The 20,515-nt window shown below is 36.6% G+C and overlaps 1 non-coding gene across 1 annotated transcript; it reads right to left on the reverse strand.

Moving 5' to 3' along the window:
- Positions 1–744: 744 nt before the first annotated feature.
- On the reverse strand, positions 745–902 carry LOC128851050 (U1 spliceosomal RNA). The gene has a single exon (XR_008448339.1). It is a non-coding gene; the product is annotated as a U1 spliceosomal RNA (small nuclear RNA).
- Positions 903–20,515: the final 19,613 nt, after the last annotated feature.

Here is a 20,515-nt window from a genome sequence, read left to right on the forward strand (position 1 = left end):
TGAACAGTCCACCCATCAAATCCATAGCTCTCCAATTTAGACACAAGCATGTTGTAGGGGACTGTGTCATAGGCTTTACAGGAAAGTCCAGCTAGGTCACATCTGTTGGTATTCCTGTGTCCACTGCTGTTGTTACCCCATCATAGAAAGCCACTAGGTTGGTCAGATGGGACTTGCCGTTGGTGAAGCCTTGCTGGCTTCCATTAATCACGTCCCCATCCTCCTTTTTGCTAAAGCAAAGCTTTAGCATTTCTCCTAGGAGTATCTGTTCCACGATCTTCCCAGTCACTGAGGTGAAGCTGAAAGGTTGGTAGTTCCCAGGGTCATATTTTCTACCCTTTTTAAAAATCGGCACAATGTTATCTTTCTTCCAGTCACCAGGGACTTCTCCTGACTACCATGAGTTACTGGAGAGTGACTTGGCAACCACATAAGGCTCTGGGACACATCTCATCGGGTCCCATAGACATATATTTTCAGGTTCCTCAGGTGGTCATGAATGTGATCCTTCTCTACAGTGGGAGGGGCTTTACCCCACTGGTCCCCATCTTGCTGTCCATTGACCCAGGAGGGATGAGGAGAGTAGTTGTTGGTGAAGACTGAGGCAAAAAAAGTTGTCGAGTACCTCAGCCTTATCGTCTATTGGTATGATGTCACCATTTTCATCCATCAGTAGGAGTACGCTTTCTTTAACTTTCCTTTTCCGACTGACATACCTGTAGAAGCCAAAATATAGATACTAATTGAGTGTGAATGTGGCCCCCCACTACCACAAAATATGCATTCGAGTTTCCTGCATTTGGAGAAATTGCAGGGGTCAGCACACCTGAAGTGCAAGGGATGAGCCTCACCCTGGGAAAACCGCCTGCCTGATCATGGTGTCTCCCTTGCCGGGTAAGTAAGATCTGTGATGAAAACTGTGCTTTTTTTGTGTCTCTGGTTATGTTTTGAGCTATAGTCAATGTCTGAATGAATTAACTGGTTTCAGATCTTCACTATCATGTCAAGACCTCCAAATAATGTACAGATTTTTTATACTTCTGTACTTATCTCTGAATCATATTAAAGTATAAGCAATAAGCATCTAGAATGAGCTGTGATGTTTCTAAAAATAAAAAGGGTGCACATGAGTAAATGTTCAAGAAATGAAAACAAAATCTCAATTAAATGTATCTCCCAAACCTGGCAGACTTGTTTAGTAGGTGGGCTGAATTATATTCTTAATCCTGTAGGTAAATTCCTCCATTTTAGGAACACTAACAACTAGTCTGAACAAACACAGGTTGTTTACAGATTTGCTTTTGGCTATGTCAGAATTATCTCAGGTTTCATAAAAATCTATAAGGTCCGATTTATCACGTATACTGTTAGGTTGCCTATCAGCTCAAGCTATGATTAGTTTCTATGGCTAAGTACATTAAATATAAGTATGCTGTCATTTTGGAGGACAAGAGGGAGGGGTTTTTTATGTAGCTTTTATTGTGTCTCTGAAAATATGATCTTAATGGATATATTTCCTTAGGATGATCCTTTTTCATTCCTGTTCAGAGCTTACTGTGCTTCTTAGCATTTCTATTCCAGACAACTGTCTTGACTATCTGAGGATGCAACTGTCCCAGTTCCGGTACCCAAACTAGCTCTTCATTATTATGTACAACAAAATCTCAAAAAAGTATAGTTTTAAGGCCACTTTAATCTAATTAACAGAAAAATCAGAAGTTTCAAAATTTATTCCTTTTCTATTCATAGCCTAATGGATCCAAAATAATTTAACAGTACATTTTTACTAGTCTAAGACACTGTCTAATGATGTGATTTTTCACCATCTTTGGTTATTCACATTGAGCTACCTAAGAGTTTTCAATAAAATGTCTTTTTATAAATTGACACGGGGCCAGCGCTTTAAATTTATATAAATGGACACATTAAAAAAAAAAGAGAGCAGTGAAAAACCATGCAAAACTTCTCATAATAATGAGCAATATCATGACCCAGTGTAAGAAATCAAATTACTTTTCAACCTAACTTATATAACCTAAATTCAATGAAAACATTGCAAAAGTAGACTATGTGATGAAAAGTTGTAGCCCATTTATGAAAGACTGACAAATATTGTACTATACAGACAGTTTATTTTAAAATTAAAATAAAAAAGAGGCAATAACTTTCTGAATATCACTGTGTGCAAAGGATAAAACTTCTATATATGAAGTTTTAATTATATCTGCAGTAAACTGTTTCAAGCAATATTACAGAACACAAAGTCCAACAAGTTTCTTAAACATGCTGGGAGATGCTTGTTCCTTGATTTGGAAAAAACTGGTCCACAATGATGTGGTTGTTTTAGAATTTCTTTTAGTTACTGTTGAAAATCTAATGTTCAGAGTAATTTTGGTGAAAGTAATCAAAAAGCAAGACCTCACTCTTCTAAGAGAAGGAAGGAATGAAAATCATTGACTAAAAGTAATAGAATTTTAAAAAACATTTTCAGTAAACTTGGAGGAAAATAAAAGGAAGTTCTGGTAGAATGCAGTCTAATGAACTTTAATATCTATACAGATATCATCTAAATTATTCAATTTAAGTATACATGCGTAAAAGGATGAAGAAACAGACACAAGATGGATTTATGAAAACAAAGATGAGCCAAATAAGACCATCTTGAATGATATGAAGATGAAAGTCCTTCTTCTTTAAAAATAGCCATAAAATTTTTCTCATTAATGTCTCATCATCAAACTGGTAAAGCAATTCACCTGAGATCTTATAGAGTATGTCTTTCGAGATGGTTTTATTTCATATTTTCTCTAACAAACAGAATGATGGAATAGAGAAAAGGCTTATAAAATTTGTGGATGACATCAGGCTGGCAGAGGTGAAATCAAATCATAAGACAAAATTCAGAATGATAAATTTGGGACATGGTTGTTAACAATAATAAGTCAAATAAATTTTAGAATAAAAAACTAAAGTGAAAGTTACTGTATTTATTAAGGAAAACAAATACAGTTTCAATAGGCAATAACCCAAAGGCAAAGTACTAGTATTTGTGAAAAAGGCCAAGATACTATCAAATATCTAAACCAGATTGTAAATAAGAATTCTAAAGCAATGATAAAACCAGTAAGTTTTCTAGCATTTGTTAGGAAAAATGTTGTATGTATGATGTAATAGGCAATTTTCTTTCTTCTTTTCTGCAGCTGATAATATGTAAACTGCTATATTGCATTTGCTACTAGGCACTAAATTAATACACTTAAGAAGTCTCAAATAATAATAAAAATATGAAGAAAATAGAAAAATGCGGAGGAGGACATTAGCAGTGCACAAAACCAAAAATGAGACGTCAGTTATGAATAGATGGAGGATTTAATCTGGGAACTAGACAACTAAATGAAGGAGGGAATGAAGAAATTGAATGGTATTTGATAACATAATCTCAGCATGTAACAGGTAGAAAACAGTCTATGAATTCGTTGTGCTTCATAAGCGCATGCATCCACAGGAGGGCCACAAAGATGATTAGAGGTCTGAAGCACCTCTCATATGAGGACAGATTGAGATAGTTGGAGGTGTTCAGCCTAGAGAAGAGAAGGATCTGGAGAGATCTTACAGTAGCCTTCTAGTACCTAAAGAGGGCTTACAGGAAATCTGAGGAGGGGCTCTTTATCAGGGAATGTAGTAATAGGATGAGGGATAACGATTTTAAGCTGAAAGAGGGTAGATTTAGATCAGCTATTAGGAAGAAATCTTTCACTGTGAGAGTGGTGAGGCACTGAAACAGATCGTCCAGAGAAGTTGTGGATGCCCCATTCCTGGATGTTCAAGGCCAGTATGGATGAGGCTTCGAGCAACCCGTTCTAGTGGCAACTGTTTCTCACCATGGCAGGCAGGTTGGAACTAGATGGTCCCTTCTGACCCAAACCATTCTATGATTCTGTGATAACCAATGGGGTAGAACTAGAAGTAAACATTTGATTTACTGGAAGTATGGGATGTCATCCAGTGGGACCTGGACAAACTGGAGAAGTGGGCCTGTGTTAGCCTCAGTTCAACAAGGCCAAGTGCAAGGTCCTACACCTGGGTCAGGGCAATCACGGTTTCAATACAGGATGGGGGATGATGCAATTGAGAGCAGCCCTGCAGAGAAGGACTTGAGGATGCTGACTGATGAGAAGCTTGATATGAGCCAGCACTGTGCACTCGCAGCCCAGAAGGCCAACCATATCCTGGGCTGCATCAAAAGAAGTGTGGCCAGCAAGTCAAGGGAGGTGATTCTGCCCCTCTCTTCTGCTCTTGTGAGACCTAATCTGGAGTATTGTGTCCAGTTCTAGAATCCTCAACATAAGAAGGATATGGAACTATTGGAATGGGTCCAGAGGAGGGCTACAAGATGATCAGAGGGTTGGAGCACCTCCCATAAGAGGACAGGCTGAAAGAGTTGGAGTTATTTCAGCCTTGAGAAGAGAAGGCTCGGAGGAGAACTTATAGCAACCTTCCAGTACCTGAAAGAGGTGTACAGAAAAGCTGGGGAGGGACTTTTTACAAAGGCCTGTAGTGATAGGATTAGGGGCAATGGGTATAAACTGGAGAGGGGCAGATTTTAGAGTGGTGAGGTACTGGAACAGGTTGCCCAGGGAAGCTGTGGATACCCCATCCTTGGAGGTGTTCAGGGTCAGGTTGGTTGGAGCCTTTGGCAGCCTGATCTAGTGGGATGTGTCCGTGCCCATGGCAGGGTGGTTGGAACTACATGATCTTTAAGGCTTCTTCCAACCAAAACTATTCTATGATTCTATGGGTCTATGATTCTATGATTTTTTATGGGTCAAAGATTCTATGGTCTTTGCTCTATCCCTGTAATGCAAACTTGTGACTTTGCTTGAGTAATTGTATAAGGAAAGGATACTTGCTCATATCTTTCTATCTTTACTATAAAAGATCTCCATACAGGCTGTTATCAACATCTTCAGTTACAGTGTCAATATTCAGCTCTTTATCCACCATTACAGTGTAGAAATTCTTTACTAGAATTACTAACAATTTTTAAAATTAATTAATTTGTTTGTGTAGGTGTCTAGATCCTAACATAGGATATACTCTATATACATAATGCATGACCTCTTTTAATGTGAAACTTTCTTTGATATTTGTTTTTGCAGAATCATAGAATCATTGTGTTGGAAAAGACCTTTGAAATCCTCAAGCCCAACCGTACCTGTCCATTGCTAAATCATACCCCTAAGCACTTCATCTACCCACCTTTTAAATACCTCCAGGGATGGTGACTCTGGCACATCCCTGGGCAGCCTGTTCCAGTGCTTGATAACGCTTTCAGGGAAGAAATTTTTCCTAATGTCCAATCTCAGCATCCCCTGGCACAACTTGAGGCCATTCCCTCTATCACCTATCACTTTGGAGAAGACACTCATACCCACCTAGATGCAGCCTCCTTTCAGACAGTTGTAGACTGTGATAAGGTCTCCCCTCAGCCTCCTCTTCTCCAGGCTAAACAACCCCACTTCCCTCAGGTGCTCCTCAAAGACTTGCTCTCCAGACCCCTCACCAGCTTCATTGCCTTTCTCTGGACATGCTTCAGGACCTCTATGTCTTTCTTGTAGTGAGGATCCCAAAACTGAACACAGTATTCGAGGTTTTGAATGTAACACATTACACAGCATTATTTTAACAATTGTTAACTGTTTAACTGTGAAAATTTTTTATAGAAAACTAGAATGAAACAAAGAAATTGTTAAAAAATACTTGGTTCTAAAAAGCACATACTCCTAAACAAAAAATCTAGAAAACTGAAGTATGGGTGATAGAAAAGAGAAACTTTGTATGTCCTGTTTCAAATTTCAGGGACAAGAAAGAAGTTGGATACCGAATTTATTACTTCTACTTGCATAATGTTTCAGATTCTGAATCTAAGAAGTCACATCAACTAGTTCCTAGACAGATTCTACAGAAGATATTCAAAATTATCTATATAGTGTAAACATAAACATTTCCTGTCCTGATAATCTGAATCAATATTGTGATGTTCTAAAATCCGAAAACTTATGAGATTCCAGATATCACAAAAAGTTCACAAAATTTTAGTTTAGTGATTCCAATTTAATTTTTAACCTTGGTTATATCACTTTCAGACTTTTACTTTGTGTACTGACACTTAAGTTTGATTATCATACAGTCCGTTATAGCTGTATCAATGTGCCTTGACACAGCTATGTGTCAAGAAACAGTGGCAGGTGAAGGTATCTAGCAATTAATTTATTTTACTATTTCTAGATAGCAACCTCTCCTAACAAGTTATCTGAACTTTAGTCATTAGAGTCGGTCAATGGTCCAAAATGCTGATTTGCATTCAGAAACTCTGGTTTGGAAGTCAGCCTGTGCAACAAGCACTCGTATGAACTTTTTTTGTCGCATATGGTCACACTGTCTAGGAAGTTTCTCAAGCAAGTTTAGACATACAGAATGCTGCAGATCCTCTGAGATAATATGAAAATCAGTTATTTCTTTTCAGAATTCCTGTTGTTTCCATTCTCATTTCTGTGAAATAAGTGTGTACCCAGAATGGAAGATAAACAATCTCCGTGTTAGGCTGAAATAAATCCTCAAAAGAGAAAACAACCCAAACTGGGCATCAGCTTCTGAAAATGTTAAATTAAAAATCTATTTTATTCAGTATAACACTCTACTAAAAATAATGAAACCTTGAGAATGCTAACTGCTCTTTGTGTCTCTACTGAAAGATACAGAATATCTTATTGATTAAAGAGAAAGTTTTGATTTAGATGATATAAATTAGAATAAGCTTTTTATAAACTGCTGGGGAGGGCAACAGGAAGTTGAACTTCCAATAGATGCTTACAGCAGTCAAAAAATATGAAAAGATAGTACATTTAATGAACAGTCCAGCAATCCCTGGTAATGTGCTTTTTTAATCTTCATTTATTAACTTCACTAAAATTTTAAAAAAGGGTAAATTCTGTGCACAGTTCTATTGGTATATCTTTAAAATAAGGCCAGAGAAATCAGTGATTTTCATTGAAAATTATGTCCAAATCCTCCTGTCATTTCTCAACTCCAATGTCATGACTAATTTGCATTGAAATCCACATTACATTAATAACTGAATGCAGATTGTGCCATGTCTGTAGCTAATCAAAGCTGAGTCTATTTATAGTAACTCAAAATCCAGATAATTACCATATTTTTGCAACATTAATTACTATTATTATTATTACTATATATGATAATTTACCTATTGAAAGATCATTTATTAGAGTAGATGAAAATTCAATAAAGATAAAACATCTTACTGTATGGATACACTCAAGAAAATGATCTTGCAGGCTTACGGTGAAAGAATTTCCACATTTCCTAGTTACATAACTTCCTGGAATAAAGCTCACTGTTTTCAGAAACTCTTGCACACATATGGATTCCAAACCAAAGGACTTCTTATTTAACTGCTATTTTCAGCATGGTCTTCTGGGTTTTATTTGTTTTGAAGACAAACAATGGTAGTGCAGAAGAAACAAAATAAGAAATATTTGTGGATTCATGAGTTGTTTTCCGTAATCTGTGTACTCTAGTAGATATATTTTGTGGGAAATGCGGAAAACCGAGGACTGGAGAAAAATTAAGTTTGTTATCTTCAGTGTTATAGTCTAATTAAAATTCATGTCAACTAAGCTTCCTACATTAAAGTTATATGATAAAAATATGCTCTACTTTTCATCCCAAGCCATATGGCTGTAAACAGAGGTCATTTCATGGTTTTGGGCCACTGAAGTGGAGATTGCAGTCAACATTTCATTTAGTACGTATGTTCTTGTGAGGGCTCAAGTGTTATATTTAATTGGATGCTTCCTGAATTACCATGTTGAACCACCTGCTTGATGTATCTGATGATTGTTTTTCTAAGAGCTATATTTTAATGTAACATTTTAGGATTGTGTTTTCAGTCTACAACCTGTTTTAATGGTGTAGTATTTTAATCCTTCAAGAATCAAAGTTTCAATTTTAAACCATTCCATCAAAACATACTTTTTCACTTCCTCTGGCTCAACACTACTTATGTTGAATGGTTACCAGCTTTTTCAGAGGGGTGCTTTGAAATATGATTTCATCTTCCAATAACAGAGATAGTGTAGTATTTTGAAGTTCAGGATAGTTATAACCCAAATCTGCTTTTTACTTTTTACTCCTGACTCCAGATCTGTGTGTTCCTAAATCCAGTTCCTGAGCTCAGCTCCCTCCTAGCCGTAGACCCATTCCCTCATGTCTGCTCTAGAGTATTTGTGATGATGCATAGTCATGAAGGGGTAGGGGAACAATCTCATGTATTAGTATGTATTTTATTACTTTCTAATTATTTTCATTATCATTATTATGATCATCGTCATCATAATTTCATTAAAGCTGTAGTATTAATTTCCAGTCTGCAAGTCCTTCTTCTCTCATTTCCCTCTCCCCTTTACCTGAGGGTGAGGGGAAGGGATTTGAGGATCAAACTTCATGGTTTTAGCTACCAAAACTAGCTGCTGGGGCTAAACCATGACAATCACTTTCTTCAATAGACTTGAGTTAGTTGGCAGATCTCCAGCTCCTCCTTCCTAGGCCAGGAAAGAATTTACTATAAACAGTTTGTCGGATTTAGGATCTTTGACAAGTCATCACGTCCAATATACCACATAAAAGAATAGAAGCTTCATTTTGAAGAGATTAAAGTAGAATGAAACAGGGGTAATACTGAAAGACAGACTATTTCCTGTTATCAGGATCTAAAATAGATATTTCACATCTCCTGAGACAGCTTTATTTAGAGCAAGAATTATAAAGGTGACAAACTCACGTTTTAAACCCCATCATTGACACTTGGCCCTTGTCTCAATGTCCCTTTCCATAGAATTAGAGTAAGACAATGTGTAGTGGTATAACAAAACCTAGTAAGCTATTACATCAAGAACTGAACTAATTCTTGGACTAATGTATAAACATTTTCAACAACTGTTTTTCAAAGTAGATTATAAAACAATTGGCTATTATAGCTAAATCTAGGATAAAGATATTTATTAAAAAATAGAAGTGTAATTGTCATTAATATTTTTTGCCTATTGTGCTGTTTTATTGGATATCTAGGCATCTATTTTTTTGGCCAAATCCATGAAGTATTTTATTCTTGTGAGTGTATTAGTTTTGTTTTCCAATAGACAGAATGGCAGAGCCTGTTTTCTTTCATAAAATACTTAACAGCATTTCATTTCATCGTTATTGAAACAATAAACCCTAGTATAAATGTAATTCTGAAAGAAGTTTCTCATGATTACCCATATCCATCACTTAGACCATAGTATGATCTGTAGTTGTTGCAGTTGGAATTTTAGGGAGAGTTCGATTTAGCAGCCATTTAGGATTTATTGAGGTAGATCATAAAATTGAGGTATATAATTTCTATTAACAGATATCATCAGTTGATTAACAAAGTGATTTGAAGATTTGCAGGGAGTGGAATCTGTTATCAGGCATAGGTGTTTTGGGTATGTTAAGTGAGTGCCTTGACGCTGTGACTCACTGCACTTTTACAAAAGGTAAGGATGCTTGGCTTACCAGGGATCAGCAAGTAGCCCAAGGGGGAAATCACACTACCACAGTAGTTGCATATTTATTTAATTTCATAATTTGGTTTAATTTTTATTTCCTAACAATATTGCTTTTTGCAAAATTTGATTTTATTGCATCTCTCTCAAAACTTCAGAAGAAATTCTAAATTCTCTTCTGTTCCTTTCAGACTGCAACAAAGACTGGAGTAACTGCAGAACTAGAGGGTTCAAACTCCTTATTCAGTATTACATGTGGATATTACTGGGGGAAATAAAACATTATTACTAAAGGTAGGACAAAGGATAACAAATTATTTTCTTTCTGCATGATGATTTACAGAAGAGAAAACCTAAGGAGAGAACCTTTACTGAAGCAAGGCAAGATAAGGGAAAATGAGCTGATGACAACCTTGGTAACTGATCTTAAAATATCTTGCACAATTGATGTATCAAGACGGAAGCAAAGGAATAATGAAAGAGGCCACAGGAAAAAACTTCAGGGATATATGGTTTAAATAAGCAAATAATGAAGGTATTTTTAAACTATGGTCTGGAAAACCAACAGTTCAAAGATCACACTGTCTCTACTATGTTCTAAATACAACTGTATCACTAAAAGTGTGGAATGACCACCTTAAGATTTTAGGTTGGAGATCTATACAGAATGAGATAAAAATCACTTCTTTATTCATTCTGAAGAACTATCAGTATCTTGCAAAGGAGAAGAGGGTAGTAAGGGGGATTGTTTTGTCACACTTTTTTTAGTTGTTTGCTTGTTTATTTCTTTGAAAAGAAAAATCTCTTTACTTTTCAGAAATATAAAATACCAAATATTGAGATTGTACAGTGTTTATTTAAAAATCTTGAGGAGAAAAGGAAAAAAGCAGGTGGGAATTATGACTGCCCTGAACCTAAGACCACTAACAGTGATTCTATAATATGTCTGTTATTGGAAGATGGTATCCGGTAACTGATGGGAATTCTGAAGACAAGTATAAAAAATGTTAATATACATAGCATTACTAATATTTTTACAGCATATTGACTGAGACAGTAACTGCTTGGAGAGTCCTGGAGGTGGTGCAGGCATAGTAGTCTCTTCTGGAAGGTGCCAGGACTGGGTAGGAGGGGTTAAGGGTTACATGCCATTCAAAATACCCTTGACCAGGATAAATGCTGCTTGAATGCTTTGTCTGCACAGGCACAATCAGGCTTTGGGATCACTCACAGTGCAAAAGAGCACCTCTCCATATTTACCACTGCTTAAACTCTTTGGACACACAGATGCAGTCAGGATTTCCAGCCTATGATTTGTCTGCTCATAATGTGCAAAGCCAACTCCCTCCTTTCTTTAACCATATATTCCAGCCACTGGGGTAGTAAAAAATGTTAAACAGCCAGAAGCCAAAACACATGCGGTAAGACTGTTTAAGTCATATAAAATTAAAAAACATTTGAGCTTTACAGATACCAAGACAGATGTATTTTTATGTATATATATATATTACATATCAGGTACTGAAATATAATACAATCTACTTACTGAGACTGTAGCCACAGAAGAGGTCTCTCACATCCAAAAGAACATAAATCCATTTAATATACTTTAAATTAGCTTGTTTTAATCCAAGAAATAAGCATGCTAATAGAGTAGAAATGGAGAAACATTTTTATACAGTGGCCCCATATAAAGTAGAATTGCCACTACTCATAACAGCCAACAGACCCTGCACTGATTATGCTTTATGCTGACTGTACAAGCCCCAGTCCTGGCCAACTTGTATCAATTTATTGTGGAAACTGGCTGTGTGAGCTCGGTACTGTGTATCTCTTGTTATGATGTACAGTTTAAGAGTAGGGAAATGAAAAAGGCTTTGAAAATATGACACAGGTTGAAAACAGAGGCGCTAGCAGCTCAGTGACAGTCAAGACATGCATCTTCAGAACTCTAATGTTCTAAACTCTACTTTTGTTCCTCGGTACACACTAATATCATTAGGAATTGCTAACAAAGACTACCATTTCAGGGATTTGCACACTATCAAAGGCAGGCTATATCCCTCTTTTTATAACTCAGATGGACCTAGTGCTGCAGAGAGCATTCAACAGTGTGTAATGTTGGACTGACTATGCCACTATGGGTTCAGGAATATGCATATCTAAGTAGTCATACAGCACATGCAGTATGATAAGACACAGCCAATGCCATGATTTCCCGTGGTCTTTCCAACTTTACAAGGCAATTCAATAAATAGATGTTTTCCATCCTTCATACGTTTGTGTTCCTCACAGTTATTGACTTGTGAGTTCCTGATCATAGAATTCAAGCCTTGTGGTAAGATTGTTAGCCCAAGATTGTCAAAACCTTTATATATCATACACTTCAGGGCAATCAGTCTTGCAGAATTCCATCTTCACTGAAGAGAGTATTTGCTTCCTTGCTCTTAAAATACATAAAGGAATAGCTTTTGACTTCCAGAAATTCTAACACTTCAATTGACTTACTTCTGAATAAAAAATATGGATATTCTTAAGTCTTTTAGAGACTGTGAAAGATGCAGTGAAAATGCAAGTTCAAAAATGATTGTATAAAGCTGTTGCCCAAAATGTGTAGGAATACACAGTAAAAACACATTAAGATATTATTAAATTAATTTCATGCATTATTCTTTCTGAATTGTTTTAAATATGTCTGTCCCTAAAAGATATAATAATACTTCTGTGAAACTAACAGTTAGCATACATGTTAACTGAACTATGAATAGAAAAATTGTGTAACAAAATAATTAAGGTTTCATAACATTCTTTTGATTTAGAGATTCTTTTTTTCCTAGATGAGTTTGTTCAATTTCAGTAGAGATAATCTGACTGTGAATACAAAATGACAAAAAAAAAAAAGGAAAGCTCTTGGAGATGTTAGTGGGCATTAATTAATAAACTGGTATAAAGGTGATTGGAAATTAATATTTTACACTCCGTCACGGGCTGAAAGGGAATCTCTGGTCTAACTCGTGGAGCACCAACTCCCCCCCCCCATTATTCACTAATCGTTGTGCTTGTAGAGTTGTTTTACACACAGTTTCTCACTCCTCTCTCACTGCTGCTGCACAATGTTTTTTACCCTTTTTTCTGATGCTTGCTTTTCAGCGAGTAGAATTCCTGACTATGTCAGCATCTTGCTATTGTTCCTGTCCGTAACCATGGCATCTCTTTCACAGAGCTTCCAATACTTTTCCTGTAAATCACATTATGTTTTTTATGCAAACTTTACACAAAATGGAAAAGATTTTCATGGACTGACCTTGACAGCCTGCCACAGAGTTCTGCTCTGAATGAAAGAAAGTGGCAATGGTTTCACCACATGAGGCTCTGCACTTGTCTCTCTCTGCCTGACCAGAGGATATGCTCTGGCAGAGGATAGCCCTCCAGAAACCTGCAGACTTTTATCTTTTAAAAAGCTTTCTGACTGCTATTTCTATCATAGGGGTGATGTTGTTAGCTCCAAAGGTGACATCCACACTGTCACATAAGACAAAAGCAGGAAGCAGGCTTTAGCACTGTTCACATCATTTGCTGGTTAACCACAACATAAAGTTCATAACTACAACATGTACTATGGGCTTGTTCACCTGCAGGATTTCTTTTGAACATTTAATATTTCCTCTCATTTCCTCCTTGAAAGAAGGAACCATTCTGAGATGGTTTCATATTCTCTTCTATTTATGTGTTCTTTGCAGCGTCCCCCTGAATCTCCTCTCTCTTACATGCATGGAATGTTCCTAATACTTTCTGACATTGTAAAATGGATCTACAATGCCAAGGAGACTAAGCAATTTTGTAGTGAGGAGATTTAATGTGAAAGCTTCTTGGAAAGGTGACTACATGCAGCCAAGGCCAGAATGATGGATGAGCAGAGGTATTGGATTGCCTAATATTTTTAAATGTGTAATATACTATTAGTATGGACTTGGCATATTAACAGCAAGCAGAGTTAGAGGGTTCTGAAGAGCTCTTAGAAAAATTTGCATCTTTTTCCATCAGATGAATTTCATCAGAACAGAAGAAACCCACAAAACTAGTTTACGGGATTACCAGATTTTTCTGCATGTTGAATTAATACGTCTTATCAAAAAAGATTTTATTGGCACATATTTGATGTATGTCTTCCTATAGGTGAGTGAATAGTTACCACCTATATACAATAGTTATGAAACACATTAAAATAGTGTTTGACAAATATTGCCATTGAATTGTCCTCCGTAATGAGGACAACTGTCAGCAGCTGCATTCTGAAAATATTTTCATCCATATTTTTATTAAAAGACAATTAACAAATAGATTTTATCATGGTTTCGAGTTGGCTTTGGCCCAATAAAAACTTTCAATAAGGCACAGGAGATTCCTGATTACAACAGTAAGTTCAAAGTTAGGTTTGCTAAAGACAATAACATCTTATTGCTTAAAAATATCAAAATGGAGCTAATATAAACATGTTTTATCAATATCTGGGAAATTTTGTATCAATGGTAACAATTATTTTTCATTACAGAGTAAACTAATTTTATTATCTCCATTATACAAACAGGAGAAGTGAAGTGTAAAAATTATTTTGAATGATCAAATTGATCCAGTAGACCAATGTGAAACTTAATCCATCATCTCTTCTGTTGTAGTGTAGGTCTTTCTCCGTAAGTCTATTAATATATATAGGTTATCATCATCATTGTCATTATTATTATTATTATTGTTACAGACTAACAGTTGATGATCATTTCCGTAAGCTTTGGCTTGGATGAAGTTATATTTTCTACACTTTTCAGTCTTACCTCTTAGTTTTTTTTCCTCAGCTCTTAAATCATGTAAGAAGAAGAATAATTTATATCTCTTTAAAAGTTATAGTCATATTTTTAGGAAAGATTGTGTCTTAGACTATGTTGTCAAGAGATGCTCCGCTGTGACCCTATAACTATGCTAACGTGATTTAAAAATTTGTTTGTTTGATTAGTGCTTTTATTACAGTTTTTATTAAAACTTTCTGAGGCTAATTAAATGCAGCTTTAAAAACTTCCTTTAAAATTAGAGAAATTAGAGATGCATTTTTCACAGGAAGTAAATACAGAATCATAGAATCATTAAGGTTGGAAAACATCTCTAAGATCATCAAGTCCAACCAACCCATACCAACAAGCCTAATAAACCGTATCCTGGAGCATCACATCTACAAATTTTTAGCCCACCTCCAGGGATGGTGATTCCACGCTTCTCTGGGCAACCTGTTCCAATGCTTAACCACTCTTTCAGTAAAGAAATTTTTCCTAACATCCAATCCAAACCTCCCCCGACACAACTTGAGGCCATTTCCTCTTGTTTGATCAGTTGTTACCTGGGAGAAGAGACCAGCTCCCACCTCACCACAACATCCTTTTAGGTAGTTGTAGAGAGCCATAAGATCACCTTTCAACCTCTTCTTCTCCAGGCTAAACAAACCCAGTTGTCTCAGCTGCCCCTCATAAGACTTGTGCTCCATGTGAACAGTACAGCATATCACCTATGAAGTGAGAATTATCTTCCCAGTAGTTTCTTACAAAAATGTGAACAAAAGTCTACCTGCTCATACAACTTCTTTCTTTCACTCTTGTATGTTGCTTTGACTACACTAATTATGACATGAAAAGATTGAACAAAATCTGATATTCAGCAAATATTCTTTACTAAAGCACAGAATCTTAGCAGAAAGTCCAGTAGTGCCTAGTATCTTTTGTCAGTGCTGTTTGAATACTTCATGGCAAATACAGTAAATTGCCAATTTTTTGACCACACTGAACAAAATGAACTTGATGAGCATCAGCCTTAATGTATATATCACTATATATAAATATACACAAGTCCGAGGAGAGTGAGATAAACTATTTTAACAAGAAAAAACAATGAAAAGATCAATCTATGAATGTATATACTCTAGTAGATATCAGCAACACGCACATATTTCCAATTGAATTTCCAATTTCAAATTAAATAGCTGAGATATATGATCTTGATGTTTATTTTTGGAACACTTGTTAAAGATCAGCTTCTTCTTCCTGCCAGTTGAGAAATAAACAAAGATTTGAAATTTGGTAACATTTTTGATACTATAACTCACAAAATCAGATTTACAAAATTAACTTTTCCTTGAGTTATCAACATATGTATTGAAATTGTCTGAAACGTAAAAAAGGGCAAATTGCTCTGAATAAAATGGATATGAAAGTATGACTATTGAGGTTCTAAAACATCATCTTTATTAGATTTAGGTTTTGTTAACTTGTTAATCGGGCAGAGCACATAGTGTTAAACGGTTTCTTCCAAGCTATTTGAGAAAAATCTATGGGATTTTAAATAGATGGTAAATATAGGTAGAAACAACAAACTGAGATTAAACCTCAAGGAAGGTAGGCTAATACCTTTAGAGGAAAAATAATAAGAAAGACAGATGATTCTGGTGAGGCTCTATTTGGAATATTACACTTCTGGGCATCTCACTCCTTGGGATGTTCAGAAAAATTGAACAAAATTTATTAAAGAGCTAAAGAAACTGACATATTATAACATTAGAAGGATTAATAATGTGCATTTCCAGCCAAATCTGAAACCCAGCTCTTAGTTATGTTATGTAAATTTGTTATGTTTATGCATATAATTGATTTGCAAGAAGTGAAAAGTGAAAGACAAATCCTGACTACCATTAAGTTCTCATTGTGCAATATACCTTTTTATATTTCATTAAATGTATAAAGCCTGAATTACCAGCATTAAGTTAATGACCTTTAATGGTCAAATAATGGCAGTAGAATACTGTTGTTACCTAGGGAATTTTATTTGCAAGTCACGGCTAAGAACATCTGCTTATCACACGGCCTAGGGCACATCTAGTATCAATATTACTTCTCTCTTTCACAATAAGATACCTCTCAAAATTACAGTTATGCACATGATTTTTTCATTTTAAGCAAATATATTTGAAAAAATGTCTAGTTGTGTTCGTTATCAGTGGTCTGGATGAAGGGATTGACTGTACCCTTAGTAAGTTCGCAGATAACACTAAGCTGGGCCGAAGTGTTGATCTGCTTGAGGGTAGGCAGGCTCTGAACAGGCTGGATTGACTGACCAAGGCCAACAGCACAAAGTTCAACAAGGCCAAGTGCAGATTCCTGCACTTGGGACACTACAAGCACATGTAATGTTACAGGCCTGGGGGACGAATAGCTGGAAAACGGCCTAGCAGAGAAGGACCTGGGGTTTTGGTTAACGGCTGGCTCAATGTAAGTCAGTAGTGTGCCTAAGTGGCCAAGAAGGTCAATGGCATTTTGGCTTGTATCAGACACAGCATGGCCAGCAGGACCAGGGAAGTGACTGTGCTCTTGTACTCAGAACTGGTGAGGCCACACCTTAAACACTGTGTTCAGTTTTGGGCCCCTCACTAGAAGAAGGACACTAAGGTGCTGGAGCACATCCAGACGAGGGCAGTGAAGCTGGTGAAGGGGCTGAAGAACAAGCCTTATGAGAGGTAGATGAGGGAACTGGGGTTGCTTAGTCTGGTGAAAAGAAGGCTGAGGGAAAACCTTATCACTGTCTACAACTATCTGACAGGAGATTGTATTGAGGTGAGAGTTGGTCTCTTCTCCCAAATGACATGCAACAGGATGAGAGGAATTGGCCCCAAGTTGCACCGAGGGACGTTCAAATTAGACATTAGAAAAAATATTATCAACTGAAAGGGTTATCAGGCACTGGAATAGTATGTCGAAGGGGGTGGTTGAGTCACCATCCCTGGAAGTATCTAAAAGATGAATAAAGGAGGTGTTTAGGGATATGGTTTATTAGTGGACAGGTACATTGGACTCACTGATCTAAATATCTTTTCCAAACAAAAGATGCAATGATTTTATGATTTTGTAACAGTAACACTTTTTAAAAAATGTGATCTTATGGATTAAGTGGATTTTTTTAGAGACTATTAGGTATGTGGACATGCTGGAGACATTCTAAATTCCAGTTCAGGGACTGGGTTCACACAGCACCCACATCTTGTCTATGTATGTGACCCAGAAACACTGGAATTCACCTGTATGCTATAAGTCTTTGTTTCTATGGAAAGAAATCTGTATGTGGATCACAAACTGGAATTGTTTTCAAGATGTGCCCAGGAATACTAATGAGTGTCCAATATCCCCAAGCACACTTGGTATTCCCAAGGAGATAAATATAAATGTAGTCTCAATGTACTAATCAAGAAAGATGCTGACATATGTGGAAAGAAAGAAAGAATGTAAAAATTTACTCCTCTGGGCTAGTTCTGGCTGAGAAAACAATATTAGACATTACTTTAAGGTATTAAATTTATTTTTGCTTTCCTTTTTTAATATTTTTCAGAAAGTCTGAAGAAGTAGGTAAAACAATGCATTGTACAAATAAAGCTTTTGAATCACTATTTAAGTGCTTGCCAAATCCAGCTCTTAGGTCTATTCTTAGTGATGCATTCAGGCTGCAGGCGGACTTCACATCAGTTACTGGGTTTTATACTGTTTCGTGTTCATTAACTTTTCCCATTCCCTCCTAGAACTTCTAGAAATTGCATTTTTGACAAGAGGGGCAAAAGAGAGCATTACGCTACATCATTTCTAGGAAAAACCTCCTTAGAGAGGAACAAATGCTGCTAATCCACAAATGTGGATTGTGATCTCAGATGTACAAATAGGCAGAGGTTTGCCGGTCTCAGAGAGTGCCTCTGATTAGCAGTGTCTGATTTGCTTGCGTATTTTGTTCTTTTATGACAGTGACAGAGCCAGGTTGACTACTGTTCCATAGCCTGCAGTGAGAAGTTGAACAAAGGAAAGGAAGGAGAGTCAGAGCAAAGAACTGGAACTTGCGGATCATGTGGAAGCAGAGAGACTTCTGTGAGAAACAGAGAACAGATTGGTCAAACCTCAGAGACTGTGAAAGGAGGTTTCTTACAAAGAAAAGATGGTAGTCTCTACTCTGCCCCAGAGAAGTAATGTCTTGGCTGAAATCAAGCCGAGAAGTAGAATGTTCCTGCAAGGATGCAGTCAACGGGGCCCAATTGCTTGTAATGATTTTCACAGTCTTACATAGTCACATCGGCATTTCTTTATTTTGAAAAAAAACCCCACAACAGTCTAGTGCTGAACATTTAGAATTGTAACCTGACAAAGAGTAGTCGGGGGTTGCAGTGAGTTGTCAAGGTTACTGAATTCATTGCTAGGAGCAGTTTGATGCTAGAGCTGGGTTTTCCATCCTCTTGGGAATATTTGTGGTTTTCTCCCTCCCAACAGTTGCGTTCATGGTAGCCCCTACCCTGCCCCATGAAGGAAAGGGTTATTTTTTGTTTGGCAGAGAGGTCCTTGATCCATCAGACTGTTGCCACAGGAAGCAGTTATAGAGTTGCAGCTACAAAAGGGCAGACAGTCACTTGACTACTAGGAACTATCACAGATTGGGGCCCTGAAGTAGCATAAATTGTATCTACCAGGCTAAACTTTACATGAAAAAATATTTTCAGAGTACTCTTAATTGAGAACATAGCCATTCTAAAGAAGCCTGCTTGATTGTCTGATAAAGGTTTAACATCTTTGTCATGGATCAAAACTTACTAGGGAAAAACAAATGAGAGAAAAATAATTCATCTTTTTAATAGGCTTTCAGCATCTCAAGTGGAGTGGTAAATGTTTACTTTAGGATAACAAATTGGCAAGTGGAAACTCTGCCTTTATGAATTCTGACGCATTCTCAGAGATTGTCCAAATTCACAAGGCTTGCACTACATGCTAGTTATGAAATTAACTGTTACTCTTCACACACAACTGACAATATTGAAAGTATGTATATGATTAGATGCGAACCTCCATCTTCTCTACCATCACTAACAAAAATTATTATGTTGCAAGTAACTTATATTAAAACCACGGATATTCTACAGCTCTCATCCATGGTGTTCCAATAAGACTAATGGGAACACCTCTTAGCCATTTGTGATAACTAGACATGCTGCCTACCTGCTGCTGTCCTGAATCAGCAGCTATTTCACCTAAACCAGGACATTTTTTAAGTATTTTTTAACAACTCCTTTATGATGCAGAATGTGCATCTGGTTGACTGAAGACTCAATATCAAGAGCAAGCCTGACCTCTTATTCCTTTCTAATCTTTTTTTTTTTTTTTTTTTTTTTTTTAAATCCTGCATCAAGGAGTTAACTATGAGAGTGGAGCGGAATCAGGAGAAAGATGGAACCATGAATCACAAACACAACCACTCTTATTAATGGCAACAAAAAGGGTCAAATACTGATGAATGGTATGAATTCCTGTTTTAGGCAAAATTTTGGTATTTTCCAGCAGTAATGCGGAACTATGTTTATGTCAGGTACAAGCAATAATTAATCCTGCATCTCTCTCTAGTTAGTGCTGTTATCCCCCGTTAATTCTTCTAAATGTATGGAAAGTGCTTTTTTCTGAAAGACCTTGTCTATACTTACTCTTCATTGTATGGGATGATATTTGTGATCAGATGTTTTATTACATAATGGGTTGAGTGGTATAGGTCGATCTTTAGGTGAAGAAGCGGGGATATGGGGCAGATCTATTGCTCTAGACATAAGACAGTGGCAGTCAGTTGAGGCTGAAGGCTTTCAATCCAATGGTGAAGTGTGGTTTCTGATTGCAGCTACATTTGTACAGTCTTGTGGCTCCAACCTGGGGAAGAAAGAGGTAGATCAAAGGAAATCAGTGATGCTTTTGACTTATTGCAAGCAGCCTTACTGTTGGATGGCACCATACTAGTCAGTATAACTCCAAATCAATTAAATAATTTCTTCATTTAAATCCAGGAGAGATCAATGAATCTGCCTT

This window comes from Cuculus canorus, chromosome 1 (assembly GCF_017976375.1).
Source record: "Cuculus canorus isolate bCucCan1 chromosome 1, bCucCan1.pri, whole genome shotgun sequence".
NCBI lineage: Eukaryota > Metazoa > Chordata > Aves > Cuculiformes > Cuculidae > Cuculus > Cuculus canorus.